The 17089-nt window shown below is 48.0% G+C and overlaps 1 protein-coding gene across 1 annotated transcript in view; it reads left to right on the forward strand.

The window, feature by feature from the left end:
- LYST (lysosomal trafficking regulator) overlaps positions 1 to 17089 on the forward strand; it is a 3825950-nt gene that overhangs the window by 3298498 nt on the left and 510363 nt on the right. The gene's annotated exons all lie outside the window — the stretch shown is intronic.

A 17089-nucleotide genomic window follows, 5' to 3' on the forward strand; every position in this document is an offset into this window, starting at 1 on the left:
CTCAGCCGATGTCAGAAAAAGTAAATAACTGTTTAACTTGTGGGAAACAAATACCTCATAAAGATTTCCACTCTTACTGCTTACCTTGTTTAGGCCCAGACCACGACGTAGCAGCCTGTTTAGCCTGTGCTTCCTTCAACCGACGAACGCTTAGGCGTCGGTCGGAGTTTGCTGAACAGTTTTTCGGCTCAGATTTTGCGTACATTATGCCGTCGGATCCTCCGACTTCTCAAATTGTTAAAAAACGCAAAGAAAAAGACCAACACTCGTGGTCCGCGGTTTCGGCCGAAACCACGGTTAAGCAAACCGCGAGTGTCTCGGTTTCGGCCGAAACCGAGCAAACGGGTCAATCTTCAGCCGAATCCATGACTACTACCGAGGCTCCTGCTACCCTAGTTGAATCGGCCTCTGAAGTTTTGCCTACTAATGTGGTTCCTATAGAATTATCAGACACCATCCCTTTGGATGTCTCTACCCCAGCACGTGGTGCTGCTAGGCCTCCTGCAGCCATGTCTATTAAGGCCTTTGCTAGGGCTAAAGCAGCCAAAACTGCTAAATCATTGCCTGTTAAGCCCCCCTCACACAGGCCCAGTTCCAGTTCTCAAATGCTTACTCTGGCAGAGGATCTCATCTCTTTAATAAGGGGATCCCAATCTCACCCAGACAGGGCCTCTCAGCCTCCAGAAAAGAGACCTAGAGCAGAGCCCCCAGAGCCAGTGTCCTCAGATGATTCTTCTGATGATTCAGACATTACAGACCATCCAGAGGCTCCTTTTTCTACTTATGAAGATTCCGATGCTGAAGAATCTATTCCATCTGCCTCTCCACCAGAGGAATTTTCCTTTGGGGAAACCTTACATGCCATGAGAGAGCAATTCCAATGGCAGGGACAAGATTTCTCAGATTCAAGAAAAAGGCTTAGGACCTTTCTACACTTACCGCAACATAGGCCCTTAGCTATACCTCCAGTTCTGCCTGTTGTGGATGATGCATTTAATGATGTTTGCACTGCTCCTGATACTTTACCTCCAGCCCCTACCAAACCAGATAGGTTCATAGGTTCATAGATTAGTACTAAGCTAACTGCCCTTGCGAACCATTTTAAGCCTAGCCAATTATCCCTTGTGAGACTCAAACCCTGCACCTTGTGTTTGTAAGGCAAACACCTTAACCATTAGGCCACCCTCCCAACCCCGGACACTCATCACCACCTATACAAGGCCCCACTTGCAGATCCTGAGACTATCTCCCAGGGGCCTAAGGCAGTAGCTTCGACCTCAGCAAAAAACCCTCTCCCCTCTGAAAGGGAATCCAGGTCCTTAGAGAGATGGGGTAAAAAAGTTTACACCTCTGCTACTCTCTCAGCTAGAGCTTTGAACTGTCAGATCTGAAGTAGGAGATTCATTTGTCTGCAACCTGTGGGTTATGGATCCGATATCGGATCCGAACCGGCATGGTTTTCCAGCTATGGATCCAAGCTCTCAGCTCCTCCCCTCACCCATAATGCCCTGCTCTACCCTCATGACCTCAGATCTCGTTTGCCGCGCATGGTGACTGGATTTGTTTCTCAAGCTCTCAAGCTAAGTGCTAGTTTAAGTGTTAAATTTCAGAATTTTAAAGTTGTTATTGATTTTTTGTGTGAAAGTGTAGGTTCCTCCTTTGATATATTTACTTTTTAGAGTTAATCTAAAAGTTATATCCCTCCCTCGCTGTTGGCGTAGTGTGTGTGTGTTGGGCCTGTGAGTGTATTTTTGTTGTTTAGTTACTTTTAGTTTTAGTAACTTCTGTGTTAGATTGGGATGGCAGACCAACCCAAATCTATCTTCTCTAATGCTCGAGTGTGGCCATAAGCTTTCCCAGCTGATGGCCACACTGGTGTTAGATGCCTGGGGGTTGAACACCTCACATCTGGTTGTTCCATTTGTGCAGGGTTCAACCCCAGGGCATTGAAGGAGCGGAGGTCCAAGCTTGTTCTGGCGGGCCTTTTACCGCCGGACTCGGCTCCGGCCTCCGCTCCTTCGGGAGTAACCGTGCCTATGGTTATCCCCTCTGCGGCACCCCCTCCTCCTCCTGGGACTCAACCTCCCGATGTTCTTCATCTCACATTGCTGCAGTCCTTACATATGGGTAGTCCGCTGTCCTCGGTCGGCCCGAATACCAAAGTATTAGGCTGACGTCGGTCAAGGCGCTTAAAACTGACATCAGGACGTCAGGGTACAAAAGCGCATGACCGACGTCATTTCCTCAGTCTTTTTTGCCACATGGTCCGATGCAGAAGCAGCGTTGCAAGTGCCGCTCGGGCGTTCTGAAATTTTTCAATTCGGAGTTTCAGACCGAATCCAAGTTGGCTAAGTACCCCGTTGGGGAATATTTTGGTTTTTTCTTGCCTCAGTGTTTTACCGGATGTCAGAAAAAGTGAATAACTGTATTTCTTGTGGGAAACAGATACCGCATAGGGATTATCATTCTTTGTGTATTCCTTGTTTGGGGCCTGAGCACGACGTTGTTGGGTGTCGCTTTTGTGCTAGGTTCAATAAACGCACTATTAAGCGAAGGTTAGATTGTGCTAGGCTGGTCTTTGGGAAGCGGTGCAATTATAATATGCCGCCGGATTCTCCGGCCCGCTTCTGCGAAGAAGCGCAAAGACAAAGCAGTTAAACCCAGGCAAGATGAGTCGTCCGTTCCGGACGCCGGTTCTTTAGAGGCTTTAGTGGAACCGGTGGTTCCGACGGAGACTTCTCTGGAGTCTCAGGGGGAGACTTTGATTTTGCAGGAGGTGGTCTCTCAGGAGGCAGGTCAGGCTGAAGGGGCTTCTCAAGTTACTGTACTCCCCTCCCTTCCTAGGGTGGTTAGGCCTTCTCCTTCTGTTTCCAAGGCTTCTCCCAGAGGCAGGCCGGTTTTAGCTTCTGTTGGTGTCACTCCTAGTTCAGCAGGGTCTGTGCCTAAGAAGCACATGCTTAAAATGGCAGAAGATTTGATTACTCTGATTAGAGGTTCTTTGCCCCCTCCTGATAAGAGGCCTAGGGTGGAGCCAGAGTTGGGAAGTTTTGAGCAGGCTTCGGATGTTTCAGAGTCTTCAGCTGAAGACTTGCAGGAGTACTCTCCTTATTCTGATTCTGATGCAGATGATTCCACTCCTTCTGCTTCTCCTCCAGAGGATTTTTCTTTTTCAGAGACACTACATTCTATGAGGGAACATTTTAAGTGGGAAGGTCAGGACTTCTCTGATTCTCGGAAAAGGCTTAGGGAATTTTTGCTGTTACCCCAGCATAGGCCCTTGGCTATACCCCTGTTCTGGATGTTGTGGAAGATGTGTTTGCAGAGGCTTCACTTAATCCTGATTCTCTGCCTCCTGCTCCTGTTAAACCGGATAGGTATTACAGGGTGCCTGAGGCTCATAAATATCTTTATAAGAGTCCTAGGGCGGACCCAGAAACTGTTAGTCAGGGACCTAAGGGTGTCAAGGCCTCTGTTGTAAAAATCCGGTTCCTCTAGATAAAGAAGCCAGAGCTTTGGATAGATGGGGAAAGAAGGTCTATACTTCTTCTACCTTAGCTATGAGGGCTTTGAATTGCCAGTTTCATATGTTGAAATATCAAAACTTTCTTCTTTCTCAATTGAAGTCTAAGGTGGATGCTCTGGCGGAAGGCATTGAGTGTAAAGAATTACAAGATTTGGTGCATGTCTCTGAACAGGTGGGTAAGCATTCATTACAGTGTGGTTTTGATGCTGTGCAGGCCTCGCCTAGGGTGGCTGCCACTGGTTCAGTTCTTCGCAGGCACGCCTGGCTGAAGGATCAGAATTTATCTGACCATGTTAAGACAAGGATTTTGGATGCTCCTTTGCAGTCTGATGTGTTGTTTGGTTCACCTGTGGAGTCAGTCTTGAAGAAAATGGAAGACAAGGCTAAGTCTATGCAGGCTGTTAAAGATTTTTGCAAGTTCAGCCTCCAAGTTTAGTAGGAATTGGCCTGCTAAGGGGTGGACGATCCTTCTTATGATTCTCAGTCTAGGGGTAGATCTAGACGTGGTAGGGGCAGAGCTCAGAGTTCTTTCAGGCCTAGAACAGGGAGTTCACCTGCACAATCTTCGGTGAGGGCAGGGGCCAGTCCTTTCGTAAACAGGCCCAATGACCTACTTTTTCAGCTGCCAGATCCTTCTTGCCTGGCAGCACCTTTGGGAGGAAGGTTAGCACTCTTCAAAGAAAATTGGATGTTGATTACCCAAGACAAATGGGTATTGGATATCATACACCAGGGTTACAAGTTTTATTTCCATACCTTGCCTCCTTTCAAAGGCATGCCGGACGTTCCTCCTCAGCAAAGGCTAGAGGCTCACAAACAAATTTCTCTACTACTTCAAATAGGGGCCATACAACCGGTCCTTCTGCCAGAAGTGGGCCTAGGATTTTATTTTCGCCTGTTTCTAGTACCAAAGAAAGGAAACACGTGGAGACCAATTTTGGATTTATCTATCCTCAACACATATCTGGACATTCCCAAGTTCAAAATGTTGACGTTACAACAGCTTTTACCTCTGCTGGGCAAAGATCACTGGATGGTGACTCTGGATCTCAAGGAAGCTTACCTTCATGTTCCTATCAGGCCCAGTTGCAGGAAGTATCTGCGTTTTCGGGCTGGGACTTCACATTATCAGTTCTCTGCATTGCCCTTTGGCTTATCTACTGCGCCCAGAGTGTTCACGAAGGTTCTGGCTCCAGTGGTAGCTTTCTTCAGGCTAAGAGGAATACAAATCTATCCTTATTTGGACGATTGCCTGATTCTGGCCCAAGAAAAGGACGAACTTCTTCATCATCTACAGTATGTGATGGCAGTGTTAAGATGCCTGGGGTATTCTGTGAACGAAATAAAGTCCAGTCTAGTACCCTCTCAGGACATGTGCTTTCTGGGTGTGAGACTGAATACAGCATCCCAGATGGCCTTTTGACCCCGGACAAACAAAAGAATCTTTCTCTTTACTTCCACCAATTGTCTCGTCAGTCCAGGCTGACTGCAAGGACAGTCCTTCAAGCCTTGGGGTTCATGGCATCTTGTATTCTGGTACTTCCCAATGCCAAACTGCATATGAGGAAGCTACAGTGGTATCTCAAGAATGTATGGACACAGCACTGCCAAGATTTGGACACTGTCATTCAGATAATACCTTGCATTCAAAAGGAATTTTTGTGGTGGGCTCAGGAATGTCACCTAAACAAGGGACTCTCTGTGACCCGGCCAGAGGCGAGTCAGATTTTAACGACAGATGCCTCAGACAAAGCTTGGGGGGCTCATCTAAATGGAAAATGGGTACAAGACACGTGGCCTGCCAGACTTCAACATCTACATATCAACTTGAAGGAGATGTTAGCAGTCCAATTTGCATTGATAGCTTTCAAGGATTTACTTCTTCCAGGGCAGGTGTTGATTCAAACAGACAACACAACTGTCATGTGGTACATCAACAAGCAAGGGGAACGATTCTTATCCTCTATGCAGACAAGCAATGATTTTGTGGGAGACTGCTCTCAGTTTACAGCTAAATCTTCAGGCAAGGTTTCTGCCAGGAGCACAGAACTCCTTAGCAGATGTGTTGAGCAGACAAATTATGGATCCCCACGAGTGGAAATTGGATCCTCATGTATTTCAGAGATTGACAGTGTTACGGGGAACTCCAGACATAGATCTGTTCGCTTCTCCACTAAATTACCAGCTGCCAAAGTTTTGCACAAAAAGGTTTCATCCCACAGCTTGGAAAGTGGATGCTCTCTCATTCAATTGGAGCAATCTTCACGTGTATGCCTTTCCACCTCTGCCTCTCCTCCCAAAGGTACTGCTGAAGGTCAGACAGGACAAGCCAAACATGATTTTAATAGCTCCAGATTGGCCTCGACAGCACTGGTACCCATTACTGAGAAGTCTGATACAGGAGCCTCCATGGCCTTTGCCTTTGATTCCTCACCTGTTGTCTCAGGAGAACAGTCATTTACTCAGTGTCAAACTTCATTCTCTACATCTGACAGCCTGGCATATTCTGTTTTAAACCCTGGAGGGTCTCAGCTTCCACAACAAGTTTTGAATGTTATTTTGGAGGCCAGAAGGCCTAGTACAAGGAAAGTTTACGCAGATAAATGGAGGAGATTTTTATTTTGGAGTACAGCAAAGGACTTTGATGTTTCTAAACCTAATTTAAGTGTTGCGCTTCAATACCTTACTGAGTTATTGGACAAAGGTTTGTCCTTCTCCTCTATAAAGGTTCATGCTGCAGCAATTTCTGCTCACTATGACTGTGACCCACCATTATTTTCTCAGCCTTTGTTTAAGCAATTCCTTAGAGGGGCAAAGAATATAAGACCCCACGTGAGAGCTCCTACTCCTGCTTGGGATCTCAATTTTGTGTTGGAGAAACTCACTCTACAACCTTTGAGCCTGCAGCATCGGCAGAGTTGAAATATTTATCATGGAAGACTGCTTTTTGTTGGCCATTACCTCTGCAGAAGGGTTTCTGAATTACAGGCCCTTATGGCAGTTGAGCCTTTCTTAATTTTCCACAAGGATAGGGTGTCTTTAAGGCACTAACCCTTCTTTTATGCCTAAAGTGGTTTCTAGTGTGGCTTTAAACCAAACTATTCATTTGCCTACTTTTTATGCAAACCCCAAAATAAAGGGGAAAGATTTTGCACACTTTGGATATACACAGACAGTTGCGATATTATTTGAGCAGAACTAAAGGGTTCAGGCAGTCTCAGCAGTTGTTTGTTTCTTTTGCTTTGGGTTCTCAGGGCAAACCTGTTTCAAAGCAGACTATTTCTAAGTGGATTGGTTTTTGTATTGCTTTCTGTTATTCCCATCATGGTAAGGAGATTCCAGCTGGGATTAGGCCTCATTCCACTAGGGCTACTGCCACTTCTACAGCTTTTTTAAGGGGGGTGGCTACTAAAGATATTTTGGAAGCAGCTACTTGGAGTTCAGTGCATACTTTCTCTAAGCATTACCATCTTCCACTTTACTCTAAATCTAGGGCTGGTTTTGCCACTGCTATTTTACAGGGCATTTTGGCAGCTCCTAATGCTTTATAGTTTTGCCATCCTCCCTTACCTCTGCTTTGGGATTCTACCCATATGTAAGGACTGCAGCAATGTGAGATGAAGAACATAGTACAGTTTTGTACCTACCATAAATGTAGATGTTCGAAGATCCACATTGCTGCAGTCCAATTTACCCTCCCTCCTTCCCCTCTGTTGTTGTAGGTGGTGGTGTGGTTTGTGTTGTACATATTGTAAATATGGTTAGTGCACGGGTGGTTGGTTAGTTTTTGCTGGTTTTTGGCTTTGGCCTTTTTTGTTAGGGCCTTCTGACATCTGGGGCAAGAAAAGACTGAGGAAATGACGTCGGTCATGCGCTTTTGTACCCTGACGTCCTGATGTCAGTTTTAAGCGCCTTGACCGACGTCAGCCTAATACTTTGGTATTCGGGCCGACCGAGGACAGCGGACTACCCATATGTAAGGACTGCAGCAATGTGGATCTTCGAACATCTACATTTATGGTAGGTACAAAACTGTACTTTTCTGGTTTGGAGGAGAGGGATGCTAAGAAAAGGGACCGGAGGGAGAAGCACCATAAGCGGCGGGCCGAGACCTCTGTTTCGGCCGCCAGCCAAGCGGCTTCTCCCGGCCCGTCGGCTCCATCGTTGGCTCGGTCTCCTCCTTCTTGGCTCCGGTCTCCAGTGTGTTTTTCACCGGGACCTGAGGAGGAGGAGACCCGATCTCCGTCGAGGCTATCGAGGAGGCACTCCAGGCCTACCTCAGTAGCCTCGTCGAGATCCACGATAGTTTCGATGCTGATCTGGACCGGATGATGAGAAGGTTCATCCAGGCCCAGATGCAGATGGGAGTGCTCTTGCCTCCCCTCTGGGGAGCTCAACACCCTTTTTCAAACCGATTGCTCTTCTCCGACCCGCTATCCGGGTTCGGAGCAGCTGGAGCCGAGCAGCTTCGAGCCGGGGTGGGTCGGCGCCGATAGTACTTTGTACCGGATCCGACCCTGCCCTCGAGTGCATCGGATCCGACCTCGAGCCTGGATCCGAGCCTCGGATCCGGGGATCAGTGCTCCTTCGGCGCCGTCTGTGTCGGAGCGCACTGTCCTTCGGATCCGAAGTGCTTGGCGCCGGCTCCGATCCACTCTTCGGATCCGAGGGAGCCGATTGTCGGATCCTTTGGTCGAGGTCGGCTCCCTTCGGGCTTGATGTAGTGGAGAGGGCCCTGTTGAGGGTCTCCGGACCCCGCACTTGTTTCGCTCCGTCCCGCGCTCCCTCTGCACTGGGCCAGGCTTCCACCATCCGGCCCTTGGGACAGCCCGCTTCTGTGCCCCAAGCTGCTCCAATGGAACAAGTTGCTGCTTGCGAGGAGTCCTCTGACAGCCCCCCAGAGGATGTTCCTCGCAAGCATACGCAAAAGGAGGCACATTGACTCCCCGAGTCTCTCACGGAAGACACGGACTTGGAGGAAGGGGAAGGCTCCCCACGGTCACCCCCCGAGGATGTCTCATTTGGAGACATCATGGAAATGCTCCGTATGAGGGGGGGGTAGTCTGCCCCCAAGTCTTCCTCGGACGAGTCCGTGTTCTTGGAGGCATTTGAAGCGGGCCTGTCTACCTCTTGGGTGTCCCCTCCTGCCGACCCCCTGGTGGACCTCATTACCACCAGGGCGTGGAAGGAACCGGACACCGTGGAGCCAATTCCTAAGAGGCCCGATAGGATCCTCAGCCCACCGTCCGACCGTGCCCATTGGAGTAAGGGGCCTCCGGTAGATGCCATGTTGACGGCGGCGGCCACCAAGAGGGAACTTGCTCAGGAGAGTCCCTCAGTCCATCCCCCGAGCAAGGAGTCTCGGATGATGGACCGCTTGGGGAAGCGGATGTTTAGTTCAGCGACCTTCTCGTAAGGGCGCTGAACTACCTGGCACACGTCATTAGGATGCAGCGAGATCTCATTAAAGAATATGCTGCATCTCCCCCAGAGTCCATGTCGGAGGAGGACAGGGTTCTGCACTCCACCCGCATGGCCACTCTTAGATCAGTTACTAATACCTCTATGCGGCTACTCTCCCACGCCACGGAAGGCGCCGCTAGAGCCGCAGGGGCAGGCCTAGTCACTAGACGCCAGGCCTGGCTCCGTCACTGCGATTTTTCTGAGCCCTTCAAAGCGCCGTTGCGAACGCCTTCGATGGTTCTGCCCTCTTTGGCAAAACCGTTCGCGAAACCTTGACCCCGAGCGAGAAGGACGGGAAGACGCTGTCTGCCGTCCGAACCCGCTTCTCTGCACCCCAGAGGCCCTACTCTAGGGACCAAAAGGGTCAGAAGAAGATGTGGTTCGAAGTCGCAGCAGTCCCAGCCTGCTCGGACAACCAGTCCTTCCGTGGCAGAGGAGGACAGGGAGGACGCCGCCCTAGAGGCAGAGGGGCTCCCAGAAACTTGGGTCCAGAGAACCTTTCTCTGAACGGCCCGCGCAGCAACCCTGAGGGTTGCCCGGCTGCTCCACTCTGGAGGCAGTCGGGGACGTTCGGGGCACCTAGCGGCATGGGAGTCCATAACATCAGACCGCTGGGTTCTCCAAATCATATCCAGAGGATACCGCATCCCTTTTCTTCACTTTCCAAAGTTGAAGTCCCTCCCAGACGTTCCACCCGGTCAACGGGAGGCCGCTTTGGCAGAAATTGGCCATCTGCTAAAGAAAAGAGCCATCCAGCCCGTCCCCCCAGACCAGATCGGATCAGGGTTCTACTCCAGGTTCTTTTTAGTGCCAAAGAAGATGGGGGAACTAAGACCAATTCTAGACCTTTCTCTGTTGAATCTGGCAGTTCCCAAGGAAAAATTCCGAATGGTCACTCTGCAGTCTATTCTCACCCTTCTGGGAGAAAATCACTGGATGTGCTCTATAGACCTCAAAGATGCGTACTACCACATCCTGATGGACAGGCGCTCCAGGAGGTTCCTCCGCTTCCGGCTGGGAGCCAGTCACTACCAGTTCCGGGTCCTTCCCTTTGGTCTCACCACAGCCCCCAGGGTGTTCACCAAAGTATTAGCAGTGGTAGCGGCCCACCTGAGGCTTCAGGGGGTGCAGGTCTTTCCCTACCTGGACGACTGGCTTCTTACCCCCAACAAGGCATCTACTATTATTGGCGCGAGACTCCTTTCTCCATCTTGCTCCCTTTCTGGGCATTACAATAAATACAAAGAAATCCAACCTGGTGCCCACACAGCTCTTAGATTTTATAGGGGCCAGGCTAGACACAAGGAGTTTACGAGCCTTCCTCACTGCGGACAGAGTTCAAAATCTGCAGCTCCAGGTGCGGGCCATTCTCCACTCAAGTTCTGTTCAGCGGAGTTGGTCCTGAGGGCTCTAGGGTCCATGGCGTCTGCTATAGCACTTCTCCCTCTTGCCAGGCTCAATATGCGCATCCTCCAGTGGACTCTCTTAGTACAGTGGTCATACCTTGCTCTCCCTATGCATCATCCCATTGCGATCAGCAAGGCTTGAAAGCGGTCCCTCCTGTGGTGGCTTCACTCTCCAGATCTCCACGGAGGCCGCCCATTTTGTCCTTCTCCCCCCCTCGCCACGGTGACCACGGACGCCTCTCGCCTCGAGTGGGGGGGGGCATTTTGCGGGCCGGACCGTCCAAGGCACGTGGAACGATACAGAGACCTTACTGCATATCAACGTTCTAGAGATGAGAGCAGTGCTCTTAGCGTTGCTAGCACTTCAGGACTTTCTTCCCTTGGGAACAATTGCGATTCAATCGGACAACATGTCTGTGGTCTGGTACATCAACAAGCAAGGGGGAACAAGGTCTTACCCCCTTTGTCGAGAAGCCATGAGAGTTTGGGAATGGGCAATCTCCACCAACCGCTTTCTAATAGCAACGCATTCCGGGTCGGTCCAACATCCTAGCGGACAAGCTCAGTCGCACCATTCTGACCCCTTACGAGTGGTCTCTGAATTTTCAAGTAGCGGAACGCATATTCGCACGGTGGGGAACTCCTTCATGCGATCTTTTTGCCTCTCCCTCAAACACCAAGTGCGACAGTTTTTTCGCTCTGATACCCCCTCCAGGAGGTTCTCCAAGAGACGCTCTGGTGCATGCTTGGCCACCCGGTCTTCTTTACGCTTATCCACCCTTGCCTCTGATGCTCCAAGTTCTTCAGAAAGCCTCTCGGGTGGGTTGCAGAATGATTCTCATTGCTCCTTCTGGCCTCGACAGATCTGGTTCCCCTTTCTAAGGTCTCACTCGGTGAATCCTCCTTGGATTCTAGATCCCATTCCGGATCTGATATCCCATCCATCCTGCATACCTCCTCCGAACCTGGACAACCTGAAGCTGACCGCTTGGCTGCTCCAGTTCCACTCTTGATTAGGACTCGGTATTTCGTCACCTGTTAAGGCAATACTGGTGGCAGCTCATAAACCGTCCACTAGGAAAGTCTACCGCAGCAAGTGGAAACGGTTTTCTTTGTGGAGCGGCAAGGCCTGAATCCCTTCACGGTTCCTCTCCCCTTAGTGCTTGACTTTCTAACCACTCTTTTTAACGATGGTGCCAGCAGTTCCACAGTCAAAGTACAACTGGCGGCAATTTCTCATTATCACATTGGACATGACTCTAATCCTCTCATGTCAGCCAAGTTGTGTAAAATTTTCCTTAAAGGTACTTTTCTTCTCAGGCCCCCTGTAAAACAAGCGGTTCCTCCTTGGGACCTCTCTTTGGTTCTCCAGGCCTTGACCACCCCTTCGAACCAGCAGCTACGGTGGATCTCAAATTCTTGTCTTACAAGACAGCCTTTTTGGTAGCCATTACATCGGCCAAGAGAGTTTCAGAGCTTCAAGCATTATCAGCTAAACCTCCTTACTTGGTATTTCATCCGGACCGTGTTTACCTCAGGACCAACCCGTCCTTTCTTCCTAAAGTTGCTTCTGAAGCAAACATTAATCAGTCCATTAACCTCCCTGTTTTCTTCCCTAAATATGAAAACAAAGGTGAATACAAGCTTCACTCATTAGATGTCCACAGGCAACTTAGATTTTATCTAAACAGAACGGCTGGTCATAGGCAATCCGACCAGTTGTTTATTTCCTTTGCTAAATTTAATTTGGGCAAGCCAATTTCTAAAGTTTCTCTGTCTCGCTGGATTTCACAGTGCATCTTATTGGCTTATCAAGCTTCAGGAAGGCCCGCACCGGAGGGTGTACATGCCCATTCAACCCGGTCAGTATCTACCTCGGCAGCCTTCAAGGCTAGAATTCCTCTAGATGATATTTGTGCAGCAGCCACGTGGGCTTCATCTCATACTTTTATTTCCCACTATAAGTTGGATCTTGCATCTAGGGGTAGAGCATCATTTGGCTCCGGTGCTCGGAATATCCTTCCATGATGGCCGCCCAAGATTCAGGTAGCTGGGGACTCTGTCCCACAGGTTGCAGACAAATGAATCTCCTACTTCAGATTTAGAAGTTATGTACTCACCATAACGTTCCATCTGAGTAGGTGTATTCATTTGTCTGCAACCATCCCGCCCTCCTATCCCCCTGGCCTTTCAGTTTCCTGCATATTATCTGTTACCCTTTTCAGGGTGTTCTTGCTGTTGGCAAACTCGATCTGAGGTCATGAGGGTAGAGCAGGGCATTATGGGTGAGGGGAGGAGCTGAGAGCTTGGATCCATAGTTGGAAAACCATGCCGGTTCGGATCCGATATCGGATCCATAACCCACAGGTTGCAGACAAATGAATACACCTACTCAGATGGAACGTTATGGTGAGTACATAACTTCTAATTTCATATGATCCAATACCAAGAGTTTATGCTTGATCAGATAACTAAGAAACTGTCCTCTGATGACTCCTTAGATAAGAAATATGTTTTAGAAATGGTTAATAACATTCAGCAGGTTAGTAACCATTCTTTAAAATGTGGCTATGATGCACTGGAGGCTTCATTTAGATCAGCCATGACTGGCACAGTTATAAGAAGGCATGCATGGTTGAAAGAACAGGTCTTGCCGGATCATGTTAAAGCAAAGCTGTTAGATGCTCCTATGGATAAGGCCAGTCTATTTGGTTCTCCTGCCCAGCAAGTAATGAAGAAAATGGAAGAGAAGGCAAAATCTGTACAAACAGGTAAAGATTTCTTACAGGTTCAGCCCCCAAGGTTTAGCAGGAACTGGCCTTCCAAAAATTGGTCCTTTCCAGACTCCTCTAAATCTCAGAGAGGCAGGAATAGACGTTCCAGAGGCAGAAATCAATCCAGAGGAGGTGCCTACAGAGGACGCCAGTGGCAAGGTAATAACCAGCGAGGCACAGACACAACCACTGCCACTGCAACAGGACAAACACAGTGACTTGGCTCTGACACCGCCTACCAGGGAACAAATAGCAGCACCCTTAGGCGGAAAGTTAGCCTTATTTTCAAAAAATTGGCACTATATCACAAAAGACAAGTGGATTTTGCAGACTATAGACCAAGGCTACAGGTTTCACTTCCACACCTTACCAGTAAAAAGAGGAATGCCAAACCTACCTCCAAATCAGAAAACAGAAGCTCTAAAACAGATAGCTCAATTAACAAAGATGAGAGCTGTGGAAAGAGTACCACCAACAGAACAGGGCAAAGGATTCTACTCCAGACTCTTCCTAGTACCAAGAAAAGAAAAGTTGGAGACCTATTCTCGACCTGTCCGCCTTAAACACATTCATCATTGTCCCAAAATTCAAAATGCTGACCCTACAGCAACTTCTTCCCATGCTGGGCAAGGAGTGTTGGCTGGTGACTCTAGATCTCAAGGAGGCATACCTGCACGTCCCCATACGACCAAATTGCAGAAGATACCTCAGATTTCTTGCAGGATCAGAGCATTATCAATTCTCAGCATTGCCCTTTGGCTTTTCTACTGTGCCCAGAGTATTCACAAAATGCCTGGCATCAGTAATCGCTCATTGCAGGCTACAGGGAATCCAAATTTATCCATACCTGGACGACTGCCTGATACAAGCGGACAACAAAAGCAAGCTGACAAAAGACTTACAAAGAGTCATTTGCTTACTACAAGCCCTGGGATACACAGTCAATTTAAAAAAGTCAAGACTAATACCATCCCAAACAAAAACATTCTTGGGTGCAGAATTGGACACAGTAAAACAGATGGCATTCCTAACTGCAGAAAAACAAGAACAACTCCCTCTTTACTTCTTGGCATTAACAAAGCAGAACAAACTAACAGCAAGGAAAGTACTGCAGGCCTTGGGCTTCATGGCATCATGCATAATCCTGGTCCCCCATGCCAGATTGCATATGAGAAAACTACAGTGGTAACTAAAGAACTTATGGTCTCAACACAGGCACAGCTTAGAAACCGAAATACCACTAATCCCATGCCTGAAACAAGAGTTCCTATGGTGGGCTCAAGCTTGCCAGTCAAACCCAGGCTTGCCCTTCCACAACTTTCAAGCAAGCCAAACCATCACAACGGACGCCTCAGACCTAGGTTAGGGGGCCCACATGCTGGACAAATGCATACAAGGATTATGGACCCCAGATCAACTGCACCTGCACATAAATCAAAAAGAAATGCTGGCAGTAAAACTAGCAATCCAGAATTTCAGACCATTCCTCAAAGAAGGCCATTTGATGATAAGGACAGACAACACCACAGTCATGTGGTACATCAACAAACAGGGAGGCACTCATTCATACCCCCTATGCCGAATGACTCTGGACCTATGGAATATGGCTCTGAGCTACAACATTCAGTTACAGGCAATATTTGTACCGGGAAAAGAAAACATCCATCAGACATGTTAAGCAGAACTACCTCGGATGCTCACGAATGGATGCTACACCCGGACATCTTCAAGGCCATCACACAGAAATGGGGAATGCCACAAATAGACCTATTTGCATCCCCACTCAATCACCAGCTCAAGAAATTCTACACAAGGACATACCACCCACTTGCATGGAAGGTGGACTCTCTATCCTTCAGTTGGAAAGGCCTGACAGCATATGCATTTCCACCTCTTCCTTTGATGCACAAGATACTACTGAAAATCAAAGAGGAGCATCCAAGGATAGTTCTGATAGCTCCAAATTGGCCAAGACAACACTGGTATCCATTGCTGAGGAGCATGTCTCGGGGGAGAACGTGGACACTACCCCTGATGCCTTTGATGTTAACTCGGAACGACTACAACATCATGCATCCAAATCTAAAAACTCTGCAACTAACTGCCTGGAACATTACATAACAGCAACTAACCCAGATTTATCCCAAAGGGTTAAAGACATTATCCTGGAGGCCCGCAGACCTTCTACAAGAAGGAACTATGCAGGAAATGGAAAAGGTTTGTCATTTGGAGCACTGAAAGAGGAAAAGATGTGTCAAAGATAGATATTGCCAACATCCTGGAGTATTTGGCAGAGCTTGTCCATACAGGCCTGTCCTATTCCTCCATCAAGATACATGCATCAGCTATTTCTGCAGAATACAGCTTCGATCCCCCTGTCTTCTCAAGATCCTCTACTCAGGCAGTTCCTCAGAGGAATCAAGAATGTAAAACCTCCTAGGAAACCACCATTTCCAGCATGGGACTTGAACTTTGTGCTAGAAAAATTGACACTCCCTCCATTCGAACCAGCAGCAACAGCAGATCTTCAACACCTATCCTGGAAAACTGCTTTCCTACTGGCAATTACATCAGCAAGAAGGGTTTCGGAACTACAGGCCTTAATGGCAGTACAACCCTTCCTAATCTTCCATCAAGATAGAGTATCCATGAGAACTAATCCTACATTTATGCCTAAGGTGGTATCCAGAGTGTCTCTAAACCAGGCAATCCACCTACCTACCTTCTTTCCCAATCCACAGAACAGGGGGGAAAGACTGCTGCATACCTTGGATGTACATAGACAGTTGCGCTACTACCTGGACAGAACCAAGGGCAATAGAAAAACTGACCAGCTTCTAGTAGCCTATGCAACAGGAAGGGAAGGAAAAGCAATTTCCAACCAGACAATCTCCAAGTGGATAGGAAATTGCATAAGATTCTGTTACTCCTACCATGGAAAGCCAATTCCACAGACCATAAGACCTCACTCTACAAGGGCTACAGCCACTACCACAGCTTTCTTATGAGGAGTGGCAACCAAGGACATTATTGAGGCGGCTACTTGGACCTTCGTGCATACATTTGCCAAGCATTATAACTTACCTCTATACTCTAGATCCCGAGCAGGGTTTGCCACTGCTGTATTGCAAGGGATCCTAACTACACCATAATTCTTCTTCCTCCTCCCCTAGTTTGGCTATGGTATTCTACCCATTTGTTATGACTGCAGATGCATCCTTGAAGGACATAGTACAGTTTTGTACCTACCATAAATGTAGATGTCCGAACAGGATAGCATCTGCAGTCAGGATTACCCACCCTCCTTCCCCTCTGTGGTATTCCTAGGGTATTTACCCTCCTAATAGCTAGCTGGGGGGGATCTCTTATGGTGTATTTGTTTGTATATATGTACATACATGCTTATTTTTTGTGTTTGCCTTCCTTTCTTTTGGAAACATTGGCATTTACCCAAAATTTAGTTTTCCAAGAGGGCAACTGGCATCTGGGGCAAGAAACACTGAGGAAAATGGCGTCGGCTGATGCCTTTATACCCGAAGACCAGCAGAGATGACGTCGGGTGAAGTGCGACACCAGCCGAGCCAGACCCAGACTTTGGAATCCGGCCGACCGAAGGGCTGCCTGACGACAGGACAACCCATTTGTTATGACTGCAGATGCTATCCTGTTCGGACATCTACATTTATGGTAGGTACAAAACTGTACTTTTTTGTGGTTGTAATACACAGACAGCTGACACAGTGATTTTGTTCTTCCTTTGCCTTGAAGATTGCACTTGTTTATAAAGGCAACAGTAAACAATCAAGAATTTTGGACTACCATTGTCATTTTTTGTAGTATGTAAAGAATATGTAAATTGTGTAGCACTTGATGGATTGTGAAATAATTTAGTTAAAATGTGTAAACTTTCATTTAGAGCATTA

The sequence above is a fragment of the Protopterus annectens genome, chromosome 1.part1 (genome assembly GCF_019279795.1).
Source record: "Protopterus annectens isolate FY-2018-M chromosome 1.part1, PAN1.0, whole genome shotgun sequence".
Lineage (NCBI taxonomy): Eukaryota > Metazoa > Chordata > Ceratodontiformes > Protopteridae > Protopterus > Protopterus annectens.